Genomic DNA, 12,941 nt, shown 5'->3' with positions numbered 1-12,941 from the left:
ACCACCCCCGCACTGCACCCCGCCCCACCTCTTCATCCCACCCACCCCCTTCTCCTTTCAAGGGTGTCCTGGACGGCTGCAACCTACCGGTCGATTTAACAGACGGCCCCGCGCTCCCGCTCTTCTCCTGGTCCGTCTCCTCCTCCCCGCTCTCGCTCTCGCCTCCTCTTCCTGTCGGGGCGCCCAGACGTGGCGGAACGCAGCGCCTGCCGCCCTGCGCGCCGCGCTCCCGGCCTCTTCTCGCCGCAGCCCGGGGTCACCGCGCGGGCAAAGGGCGCCCGAGGGGCCAGCGCCCGGGCTCGAAGCGCCCCGAAGCCGGGTGCCGTGAGAAGCGGCGCTTTGGTAAAGCTCGAGAGGAAAAGGAGTGGTTCGGAGTGAGACTTCTGGAACCACCGGACGCCCGGGTTTGCCCAGTGCGCGGCGGCTGCGCGCACCGTCCACCAGGTGAGGAGCGCACGCCTTCCGATACGGCCTCGGCCTCCCCTTGACCCCGTCCCGAGGCAGAGGTTCGGGCTCGGGCTCGGGCTGGCGGATTTCTGCCCGGTCTGAGGCTCAAAGGCGGCGGGGATTAGGGCCCGGGGAGGGCGACTACGGGGGTCGCCCAGGCACCGTGCCTGCCTCTGGACTTCTTAGCACGGGACACGGTTCTCGATCAAACAGCACCCCAGATGTGTGAACCTGAGTGTCGACATTGTGTAGAACTGTGCTTTGAGAATTTTATACGGCTTCCTTGCAGAAGGATTTGAGGCGGCGTAAAAATTAAGTAAAGGTAGAAAAGGGGTGCTTGGTCCAGGAAGGAATTTGGGTGGCAGTCCGGAGGAGACGGGTATGCTGCGGGGACCGCGGGAGGACGAGGGGGAATGCAGAGCCAACGCTGATGGAAAAACCTTTTATTAGAAAGGAATGCACGGTTGCTCCAGCGGTCAGAAAACAGTGATGTGCTCCTGAGAAAGAAAATACCCAGGTGGGGAGGTGATGGGGCTGACTCGTTTTCTTAAATTACCAAATAAAGCTTGGAAATGCGAGTGAAGACGGGAAGTTTAGTCTTAAGCTATTTCCACCCAGTACTGCAAGGTGAGAGACTGGCCCCCTGCGTAGTGAAAATGAAAGGGAATTGAAGCTAAATGGAAGTGGTTCCTGCTTCTATCTCAGGCTATCAAGGTTGTGCGTTATTAAAATATCATATAGTTTTATGTGTTTCCATCTGCGTCCAGTTTGGGGTAAGACCTTGTATTCAACCTAACCCTGCTTGTCCTTGAGTTAGAAGGATGAAGCAGAGGGTGTCAGCCTCCCAGGGTGCTTCTTCCTAACCTTCCTTATTGTCCTTCCGTGCTTCCTGCACCAAATCTCTCAGAGTCTGGGAGGGACTAATAGATGGTCAAGTGGATTGGGGGAGGGTTTTTTTCCCCAAATAATTCAGGGTTCTCTTACCATTTTTCTCTCACTCCCAGCTCCAAGCAGTATATGCTCAGATCTGAACTTGACATTGCTCCACAGTGTATGTTTGCCATAATTATACACTCAGGTGCAATGTGCATGACCTTAAACACCCAGGGTGGACTTGTGAATCCGGGACTTCCCTGAATTAACCCTGTTCAAGGGGCAGGAAGCAGGGGCCTGGGTCTGGTTCCCTGTGCAGTCTCTTCCATGGGGAACATATTAGAAATACATATTTGAAATACAGAGGAGATTATGAGCCAGCCTTTCTTCTCTTGCTGGTGTACTTGTTTACCTGCTGAATTCAATGAGATGATCCTGTCTTCAACAAATAAATGAGTAGAAGTGTCTGAGGGCAGCTTAGCAAATGCAGAAAATATGCCTGCCTGCCTGCCTTTTTCCTCCCTTCAGAAATTTAGCCCCCAGACCACAGAACTGTGAAAATGAAGCAGGCCTCCTAAATGGGGCTCAGCTCAATTTCTGTAATCATGTTTAAAGCGAAGTATGTTGCTTATTTCTAAAATTGCATAGTACCTCCACTACTAACCATTTTGCTGCATAGAAGTGGGAGAAGTACTTCTGCTAGGTATTTCATCACTAGAGAGCTATACAGAGAAGCTCATTCACATCCTGATTCATCGTTGTTGATACAACTTAACTATCATGTCATCATCACCCGATATGGGCTGTCAAAGCCCAAGGGTTGCTGCAGATCTCATGATGAGCTGGAAAGAGCTGGAAAAGAGTTCAAAAAAATAATGTAGCTGAGACTCAGATTCTCAGAATCATGGTTTATGCACGCCCAAACATTCCTTTAGGTGGTCATTGTTCCTTTTGGGAAGACTTCCAGGGATGAAGACTTCACAGATTATTTTCAAAGTAAAAAGTATTCAAATTGGCCGTTTATGTCCACCAGCTGACAAATTTAAAATTCCATGGAAATCAACATAGTAAACTCAAGTTTTCCTTCTCTTCTCTTCTCCTGCCCATGGTGACTTTACACAGGGCATATTCCCAGAGCAGTGCTCCTGGCACACCGTGCCCTTAGGCACATGTTGAGACATGAGCCATCACCTCCTTTGCAACTCTCCCTGCTATCACTTTTTAAATTTATTTTGTTTTATTCATTTATTTAATTTTTGGCTGCATTGGGTCTTCGCTGCTGCACACAGGCTTTCTCTAGTTGTGGTGAGCAGGGGCTACTCTTCATTGTGGTGTGCGGGCTTCTCATTGTGGTGGCTTCTATTGTTGTGGAGCATGGGCTCTAGAGGCATGGGCTTCAGTAGTTGTGGCGCATGGGCTTCAGTAGTTGTGGCTCACGGGCTCTAGAGCACAGGCTCAGTAGTTGTGGCACATGGGCTTAGGTACTCCGTGGCATGTGGGATTTTCCCAGACCAGAGCTCGAACCCATGTCCCCTGCATTGGCAGGCAGATTCTTAACCACTGCGCCACCAGGGAAGCCCTCCCTGATAATCACTTTTCTTAGCCTTTCTGGTATCTATTCAGAAACATCTGCTCCCCATTTCTTCTTATTGATGCCTGGTCAGCATCAATCATGTAAATAAATTTCTATTCTTTGGAGGAAAATAGCCAAGGTTCTCAGAGATGGGACCTAGGAAGAGACAAAAATCCAGGACACATCTTTAGCCCAGATGACACTGCAATATGTTTCCATTCCCTGCTGTTTGATGAGATTCTTACTGGAGAGTGAAGTGAAATATGTCTCTAGTGGCACCTTGTCCCCAGCTGGCTCAAGTACCTCCCCATGGACGTATTAAACCACCCCCCAGGGGCTTCCCTGGTGGCGCAGTGGTTGAGAGTCCACCTGCCGATGCAGGGGACACGGGTTCGTGCCTTGGTCCGGGAAGATCCCACATGCCGCGGAGCGGCTAGGCCCGTGAGCCATGGCCGCTGAGCCTGCGCGTCCGGAGCCTGTGCTCCGCAACGGGAGAGGCCACAACAGTGAGAGGCCCGCGTACCGCAAAAAAAAAAAAAAAAAAAACCCACCCCCCAATCACCACCACCACCAGGATCTCAAGGCTTCAAATCGAAAGTAGATCCCTTTGCAGAAAACCTCAGGCCCTGACCTGCTAGGTTATCTTCACACTAATCAAGCATCTGATTTCCACGCCTCACCTGTATACACGTGTCATGTTTTTCATGTTTCTGTAGTCTTTCTTGGAACTTTATTTCTATACTGTCCTTTAAAAGTACAAGATTTAAGTCTAATATTTTAATATAGAGAGGGCTTCCCTCTCTTTCCATAGGCTTATTTACATGAGAAAATAAGCTCGAGGCTGCTCAAGTGGTGAATTTCAACCAAGTAAGGATTTACTGTTCATACCACATTCTATCAAGGCCGTCTCATGGCAGAGGTGCATCTGGGCATCTTATGCTTTATGCTCCTTTATGCTCCACCTCCCACATTTTTACGCATGGGAAATGATATGAACATTAGTTGCAGGGAAACACTGAAGATAAGTATGCTATATGGGTGAGGAGAGGGGTAGATGGCTGGAGAGGGAAGAGAAAAGGGGGGGGAAATGGGGCAGTGGCTCTTTACAGCATCTGACTTCTCCTGTTTTCTCCTCCCTGAGTCATTTTCTAAAACTAGTACTGGGGTCTCTAAAGCTTGGGGCCAGTCATCCTTCCAAGGTCTATCTTCCTAGGAATGAAAGGACTTTCATCAATATCCCATCACCTTTTTATAATTTGGTATTTGTTTCCACATTTTGTGGATTAAGAAACTGAGAACCAGAATTTACAGAGATCGTTCAGTCAGTTGGCATATTCCTGAATCACAACAAATTGGCAAAATCTTTGAGAATTCTGTTTCCGATACAGTTTGATTCTGATTTTATTTTTCATTTTTAGTTTATTGTTTGTTTGTTTGTTTCATCCCCTGTGGATCACCTGGTCACTGTGGTCTTTGTCCTAATAGATTTCAGTGCTTTTAGTTCTGAAAAATGCACATAACCAGAACACTTGTAATAGGTTTGTTGTTAGAGCTCTCTCCTGGTCACCAGTTCTCAACACGTGCGTTGTAGGATTCGGAAGACAAAATCCTTTGGAAGAAGCTGTAAGACCCAATCCTTCTACATGTGGATCATTTTAAGTTGTAAGGAATGAGCATCTCAAGATTCTAGTTATCAGTACAGACCAGATGGAAGGTCTTTGTGAAATCTGGCTTGAGAAGGAAAGCATTTTTAGAGTAAGAAGGTAGTATTTTGAAAGACAGCAGCCAGTAGCAGCAGCACCTTGCAGTTCTAAAGCTCTCAGCTCCTTCTAACAACCTCATCTACCGAAAATGCCCAAGTAAAGTAAAACCAGACCCTGAGAAATGTCTTTCCTTATCTGCAGCCGTTCTTTATCCCTTTATCAAATAATGGGTATATGGTGATGTTTCCAAGGGATCTGGGAAGGATCTGACTTAAACTTGAAAGTATGGGTTTGGTTGGGACAGCTTGCCCATGAAAGTCAAATTTGTGTCAAGATCTGTATTCTTGGGAATCAAAGACAAGCCAAAGTGTCTTTGGGGAGTAAACTCTGCCTAATAGTGAGATTGATAGGCAATACCTCCCAGAAAATGACTTCAGCTACAGTATTATAATAATGTGCAGAGTTTTCATAAGCCCTTTCATATATGGTGGAATGGGGAAAAGAGGAGGGAACTAATGTAATATGAGTGTCTGCAATGCTTCAGGAATTGTGCTAAGAACTGTACATATATTCTTTTATTTAATGCTCATAGAAGCACTGCAGGGTAAGTATTATCAACCCCTAAAATTCATTCATTCATTTAAAAACTACATTTGTCATCCAACTGCTGGACCTGCTGTCGTTTTCAGGAAGCTGCAAAAAATCCAGAGTGAGTGATGTGAACACACACAAGGGGAAAAGCTAGAGAGAAGGTTTGAAAAGAATGTTGGTCATGGAGGGGATGCTATGACTTGGGACTTTACTCTGTAGGCCTGGGGGAATCATTACAGAATTTGTAAATGTATTTAAATGTATTTATTAAGAATAATATACATACAAAAAGTGTACAAATCATAAGTGTTAAGCTCAGTGACCTTTCTCAAAGTGAACATACCAGGTAACTAACCACCACCAAGATAAGAAATAGAACCTCTTCACTACACAAATCTCTTCTGTCCCCACCCCATCACTCCTTCACCTTCCTCCCTAAATGTAACCACTCCCTGCCTTCCAACATCATAGATTTTTTTTTTTTTTTTTTTTTTTGGGTACGCGGGCCTCCCACTTTTTTGGCTTCTCTTCTTGCGGAGCACAGGCTCCGGACGCGCAGGCTCAGCGGCCATGGCTCACGGGCCCAGCCGCTCTGCGGCACGTGGGATCTTCCCGGACCGGGGCACGAACCCGTGTCCCTTGCATCGGCAGGCGGACTCTCAGCCACTGTGCCACCGGGGAAGCCCTGATTATTTTAAGCTTTATATACACATAGATCACATAGAATGGTCTCTTTTGTAATTTGGCTCAATCTTACATTCATGAGATTTATTCTTGTGGATGGCGATACCAGTAGCTTGGTGATTTGTTGCTGTGGTTGAAATCGCGTTGCATTGTATGAATGCGCCACAGTTTAATGGATTATTCTACTGTTGATGGGCACTTGGGTTATTTCCAGCTTTCTAAACCTGGTGACTAATGTTTCCTTTCACCAAGACTGAGAACACAGGAGAATGAGTAAAAACGCATTTGTTGGCTCTCAGAAGGTTAAAAGAATTGCCAAATTGGGGACTTCCTGGCGGTCCAGTGGTTAAGACTCCATGCTTCCAATGCAGGGGCCGTGGGTGCGATCCCTGGTCGGGGAACTCCCACATGACGCGGGGTACGGCCAAAAAAAAAAAAGAATTGCCCCAATCTGTGCTTCTGCCACAAGCACTCTGTCCCGTGGCTCCCCCCATAACCCTTCCTCCTGCCCCAGCAGCCCTCACACCCCGAATTATACTGGGAACCTCAAAGGGAACATGAACTACTTCGTATTTCCTGAGCTGGTGACCTGTGAATCATTTGCTTTCCCTTCAGTTTTACCTCCTTTCAGCGGCACAATTCCAAACAAAGAAGGAGACGAGGAGGAATCAACTAAAACTTTTTTTTTTACCTTTTAGACTACAAGACAGAATTCAGGGCAAGAGAATGGAAATAAAGGAAGTAGAATGTAGAGAGCCTAGTCTTGTTCTGGTTGGTTCAGGGGGACTGACCCAGTTAAAATGTGCAGAGCGGCAGATGCCAGCACTGCACGAAAGACAAGCACTATCTGAAAATGCAGTTAGACCGCCAATGGGCTGTGTACTTGGCTTTGCTGGGGACCTGTCACGGGTCAGGCTCTCTAAGAAACACACTCTGAGATGGGATTTATGGTACCGGATGTGTATTAGGGAATGCCCAGGGGAACCACACCAGAGGAAGGGGAGGAAGCAGGATTGGGCAGAGGGAGAAGTTGAGCTGCAATGTGGGCCTCCGGGGGGCGCCTGAGCATTCTAGAATGATCCACCAGAGTTGTCCGAAGCTGGGCCACAGGGTCAGGCTTCCCAACCTTTCCTCCAGCAGGAACAGAAAGTGGCTGCCCTGAGAAGGGCACAACCCAGCTCTCTGCAGCTGAGGACATTCCTGAAAGGGCTGTCCTGACCCAAACCCAGCGGCCTAGCTACAAGCCCTTTCTTTTTTTTTTTTTTAATTAAAAAAAAAATTTTATTGGAGTATAGTTGATTTACAATGTTGTGTTAGTTTCAGGCGTACAGCGAAGTGAATCAGTTGTACATGAACATATATCCCCTCTATTTTAGATTCTTTTCCCATATGGGCCATTACAGAGTACTGAAAAGGGTTCCCTGTGCTATACAGCAGGTCCTAATTAGCCACCCATTTCATATATCATAGTGTGTATATGTCAATCCCAATCTCCCAATTTATCCCTACCCCCTTTTCCCCCTGGTAACCATAAGTTTGTTTCCTACATCTGTAACTCTATTTCTGTTCTGTAGATAAGTTCATTTGTACCCTTTTTTTAGATTCCACATATAAGCGATATCATATGTTTGTCTTTCTCTGTCTGACTTACTTCACTCAGTATGATGATCTCTACGTCCATCCATGTTGCTGCAAATGTACAAGCCCTTTCTTGAAGGAGAGATCTGGGCAGCGTGTCTCTGTGTCCATCTCAGGACATTTTTTTATATGGACTCCAACTAGAGAGGGTTAAACTAAATAACTTTCCAGGCTGCTCCTTCTAACTGTGAGATCTGCATTGACTTTTTTCATTATACCCAGGTTTCTAAGCCACTGAAGAGCTTCCAAAGTGTTGTAACTAATTTGCCAATTTGCCTTTCATCTCTCCTCCCTACCATTTCAGCAAGTAAATACATCACTTAAACCACTCAAAGAAGAAGGGCGGCAAGACCCCCTATAAACACACGTGACCCCTTGATGCAGAACTTCTCTTAAGAAGGTGGGGAGGGTATACTGCCAACTGTCTTCAGTAGTAACCTTTTAGATGATCCTAAAGGGACTCTGTGTGTGTGTGTGTGTGTGTGTGTGTGTGTGCATGCGCACGCCTGTAATGGTGATGCCTGTATTTAATGCTTGAGAAAGACTTTGCTGTAACTGCTCCTTTATAACTGGACCTGCATGAAGACTGAAATATAATAGAAAAACTGCTCATGAAAACCTCTCCTTACTATCTCTGCCTATTCAACTCAGTAACATGCTATCCTGTAAAGGGGTTTTTGCTGTACATCTTTGACAAGGGACTGGATGATACTTATCGGTTTGAAGAACCTCTTGGAGCAGATTCTGCTGGGGAAACCCCTGCTCACACACCACACGCAGCAGCCCCTGAGCTGGAAACTCTGCCTCTGACCTGATGATTCATTCCATTTTGCCTTTAATGCTGGGCTGCTGCTCCCAGCTTTCCCACGACTGTATTTAGTGAATTCCTACCAAGGGCCTCTCCCCAAGGGCAGAATTATACTCTGCATCCATCCGAGCTCCATTCCTGGGTCCTATTTGCTTTTCCTCCCACTGTTTGGTCTCCTTTCAAAAATGGTTTTAGTGTCTGCAAAAGCATCATTACGAAAGAAACACGGTCTGTTAAGAAAACGTCATTAGTTTTTGGCCTTCGCTGTGTTAATTTTCTCCTCCAACGTTCTTACTGCAGTTCTCCAGTTTGCTTTTCTTGATTGCAATCTGACGCCTCCCCCTCCCTTATTACCTAAAGTAAGTTCTTTGATCGCTCTGGGTTGTCCCATCTCTAACATGAGAATGACAATTCCTGCCTTCTAGACCTACTGTGAGGAGTAAAGAAAGGGTAGTGTAACATAGGCTGTGAAGAAGCTGAGGTATTATTACAATCACTATCTTCATTATTATTCCTGCGTGGGGTGTTGTAGAAATAATCCTGACCTAAGTTTAGTTGAAGGATGTGGCGCTGGTCTTGTACAAAATAAACAGCGATGGATCCAGGCTGAGTTCCACTGCCCTGAACCCTGTCGGCAAGAATTTTTCCTCTTTTAATTACTAAACTTTCCCTCAGATCAGCCCCAGAGCATGCTCTTGTGGGCTGCTTTCTCCAGCCACTCCATCTCCACACTCTGGATCCACTCACAAATCCCCCCTCTGTACATGCAGGAAGAGAGACTGGTCCCAGGGTGGAACTGTGGAATTGCATTTGTTGTTGCTCTGCACCTAGAAAGTCACATGGTTTCTGCATGCTCTGTAGTGATGCCTCTTAAACCTCAGTGCGCAGAAGAACCACCTGGGAAGCATGTTAAACCTCAGGTGCCTGGGCTCCACCTGCAAAGCTACTATCAGTAGGGTGGAGAGGGCAAGAATTTTCATTTCTCACAATCTCCCGGTGATGCTGATGCTGCTTGTCTGCACACCACACTTTGGGTAGCATGGGTCTGGGTGGGTGGTGGGGGTGAGGGGGGTGGCCACGGGGTCAGCATGCCATACAAGAGAAAATGTTTTTGTCACAGCGAAAGAAACAGAAAACGTATAAGGGAACTCAAAGAACTACAACCCAGATTAGAGGTGTGTCATCTTTAAGCAAGAAAACATTTTGCTGTCATGTTACAAATACTTTATTACCACAGTCTTCTTTGTGGGGAAAGCAAACTTCCTTTTAAAATGAGCAAAAATATCACATCAGTGAGCCAATGTTCATCTCAAAGGCTACCAAAAGTTTACAAAATTCAATATATATTCCTAATTTTTTTAAAAACTAGTAAGCCGGAAGTAGAAGAAATAAATTTATTAATAAACCAGAAACAGTAAGGAACAGTTTTTCACAGTAAGAACATCTTTCTCAAACAATAGCCAACATCATGCTTACTGGTAAAACACTATAACAATAAGACAAGGATGCCTGCTAATACTACCATTATTTAACTTTCATCTAAATGTTCTAATCAATGTGGAAGGAAGGAAGGGGAGCAAAGAAAAAAGAAAAGAAAAGAGAAAAAGAAAAAAAAGACTAGAAAAGAGGTGTTATAAATACTGGTCAGGCTGTAGCTATATTATTATTTATAGATGATGTGATTATCTACTAGGAAAACTCAAGTGAATAAATGAAAAGTGCCATTAAAAAGAATGGAGGAACTCACGAAGATGAGTGTACAAAAATATACGAAAGCCAATAGCTTGCCTGATTGGCAACAATATTATTGTAGGGATATCTACAAAGCTTGCAAATCACTGGGGACAAAACAGGCCTGAGAAATGTCAAAAGGTTCTGTCAGAGTCCCAGAAGAATGGGAAATGAAAGCCCACCTCATCTGAAGAAGCTGAAGGAAAGGACCCTACCAGAAGGGACTTCACATTCCAAAACTCATCTCCACGAATTCTGTAATATTTATCACTCCATGGTTTCTGACCACACCATGTGGCACTCTAACTAATTCTCTCCTGTATTACCATAAATGAACAAGAACAGTATCCTTACTTAAGTAGCTTACATCTTTTTTGGTTTTCCCCCTTTTAAAATTTTTGTACAATTTTTAAAGGTTACACTCCATTTACAGTTATTACAAAATATTGGGCATATTCTCCATGCTGTACAATACATCCTTGTAGCCTATATTATACCCAAAAGTTTGTACCTCCTACTCCCCCACTCCTATACTGCCCCTCCCCCTCCCACTGGTAACCACTAGTTTGTTCTCTATATCTGTGAGTCTGCTTCTTTTTTGTTATATTTACTAGTCTGTTGTATTTTTTAGATTCCACATGTAAGTGATATCATACAGTATTTGTCTTTCTCTGTCTGACTTATTTCACTTAGCATAACGCCCTCCAAGTCCATCTATGTTGCTGCAAATGGCAACATTTTGTTCTTTTTTATGGCTGAGTAGTATTCCATTGTGTGTGTGTGTGTACACACACACACCACATCTTCTTTTTTTTTTTTTTTTAGTTTTTGGCCACACCCCACGACATGTGGGATCTTAGTTCCCTGACGAGGGATCAAACCCACGCCTTCTGCATTAGAAGGCAGAGTCTTAACCACTGGACCACCAGGGAAGTCCCTATACCATGTCTTCTTTATCCATTCATCTACCGATGAACACTTAGGTTGCTTCCATATCTTAGCAATTGTAAATAATACTGCTATGAACATTGGGGTACCTGTATCTTTTCAAATTAGTGTTTTTGATTTTTCAAATATATACCCAGGAGTGGAATTGCTGGGTCATAAGGTAGTTCTATTTTCAGTATTTTGAGAAACCTTCATACTGTTTTCCACAGTGGCTGCACCAATTTACATTCCTACTTATTATGTATGAGGGTTCCTTTTCTTCATATCCTTGCCAACATTTGTTATTTGTGCTCTTTTTGATGATAAGCAGCTTACCTCTTAAAACTTTATTTCATGGTGCAGATTTTAATGTTGAACTCTGCCCTTCTCAAAGAAATTTTTGTCACCTGGCAGAAGAAGTGGACATTTAGTAATCCATAAATACTCCCCTACCATATAGTCCAGCATAATTTAAGTAAACATTCAAGGAAAGAAGCAGAGTTTCCTCTTTCATTATGTTTTCATTTGAACTGTTTTAACTTTCTGATCATTCTGTCCCTCTGAACCTAATTTAGTTCCTTACAAAGATGGTCTAAAAAAAATCAAGTATTAAATATGACATTTTATTAGTAGTTGGCAATTAGCAAATAAATTTACAGGATACATTCATATTGGCAAGCATATTTCATAGATTCTAAACTAGTAAAGCAGTGTAATCTCCTCACCCTTTCTGTGACATGATAAGCCTGTTTCTAAGGCCACCTGAGACCTCACCTGATGTCCAAAGCATTGGAGGGCCAAAATGTGCTGACCCCAGGATTTGGCAACTTACATGTAAATGAAGCATCTTATCAAGAAGGCATGAAAATGACTTTAGAGGAAAGAAAAATCTCCAAGCTCACGAGTCTTGCTTGGTTTTCAGCTTGGTAGCAGAGGCAGTGCTCTTGTGATAACAGATAGAGCGGTTTTCTCCAGCACATCCATGGTGATTTATACCTTTACCAAAAAGGTGGCCAGCCAGGTCTCACTGATTTTTGGATAATCTCTCATATTGCCTTAGTGTACTGAGTGCCTCTTTCTCAGACATATTTAACACTGACATGCATTTAATTAATAATTTATGGTTCATACTATTGTTAATACAATTGCTACACATTACTGTTATTATATTAAAACGTGGTATTAGTAGCATATGGTTTGCCGGTTTAATAAAAATGAGCATGAATCTAAGGGTGAGGATGCATGGAGCAAAGACTTAAGGTCAGAGAACCTGGATTAACATCCCAGCCTCCTGGCTTGTGAGCTGCATGGTTTGTCATCATTACTGCTGGACAATAATACCTGCCCTGCCACCTCTAGAGAAGTTTCTCAAATCAGTGTGTGCTGTAGGAATTCATCCTTTACATGATCACCTGTGTTAAGTCAAACTGCATCTTGTTTTCCTCCAAGGGAACAATTCAGCGTGGAACTCAAACTTTGGAGTTCAGCGAGCCAGGTTCAAATCCCAGCTCAGCCACTTGTTATCTGCTTGCTTTGGGGAAAATTACTTACCTCTCTAAACCTTAATGTCTTCATTTGTTAGACAGGGCTGGCATAATAGTACTACCTCATAGGGCTACTATGGGAATTTAAAATATGTATTAGTTATCCATTGCTGCATAACAAATTACCCCAAAGCCTAATGGCTTAAAACAACAGATTTTCATTATTTCAGTGTTTATGTGGGTCGGGAATCTGGGCATGGTTTAGCTGGGTCCTCTGGCTCAGATTTCTCACAAGGCTGCAATCAAAGGGTCAACCAGGAGTGCAGACATCTCAAGGGGCAACTGAGGGAAGATACGCTTTCAGACTCACTCATGTAGCTATTGAAAAGCCTCAGATACTGGCTGGCCAGAGACTTAGGTTCACTGTCACATGGACCTCTCTATAGAGCTATTATCAACACAGCTTGCTTCTCCCAGGTGTT

The 12,941-nt window shown here is 44.3% G+C and overlaps 1 protein-coding gene across 1 annotated transcript in view; it reads left to right on the top strand.

Annotated features, from left to right (window-relative positions):
- The first annotated feature begins 353 nt into the window (after nucleotides 1-353).
- HTR1E (5-hydroxytryptamine receptor 1E) overlaps nucleotides 354-12,941 on the top strand; it is a 64,772-nt gene continuing 52,184 nt past the window's right edge. Inside the window, exon 1 of the mRNA XM_027080083.1 lies at nucleotides 354-444. The gene's annotated coding sequence lies outside the window, so the exon portion shown is untranslated. The remainder of the gene's footprint in view (nucleotides 445-12,941) is intronic.

Source organism: Aethalodelphis obliquidens, unplaced genomic scaffold, assembly GCF_003676395.1.
Source record: "Aethalodelphis obliquidens isolate GAN/ISIS:26980383/991018 unplaced genomic scaffold, ASM367639v1 scaffold3, whole genome shotgun sequence".
NCBI lineage: Eukaryota > Metazoa > Chordata > Mammalia > Artiodactyla > Delphinidae > Aethalodelphis > Aethalodelphis obliquidens.
This window is presented reverse-complemented; position numbering and strand designations above follow the sequence as displayed.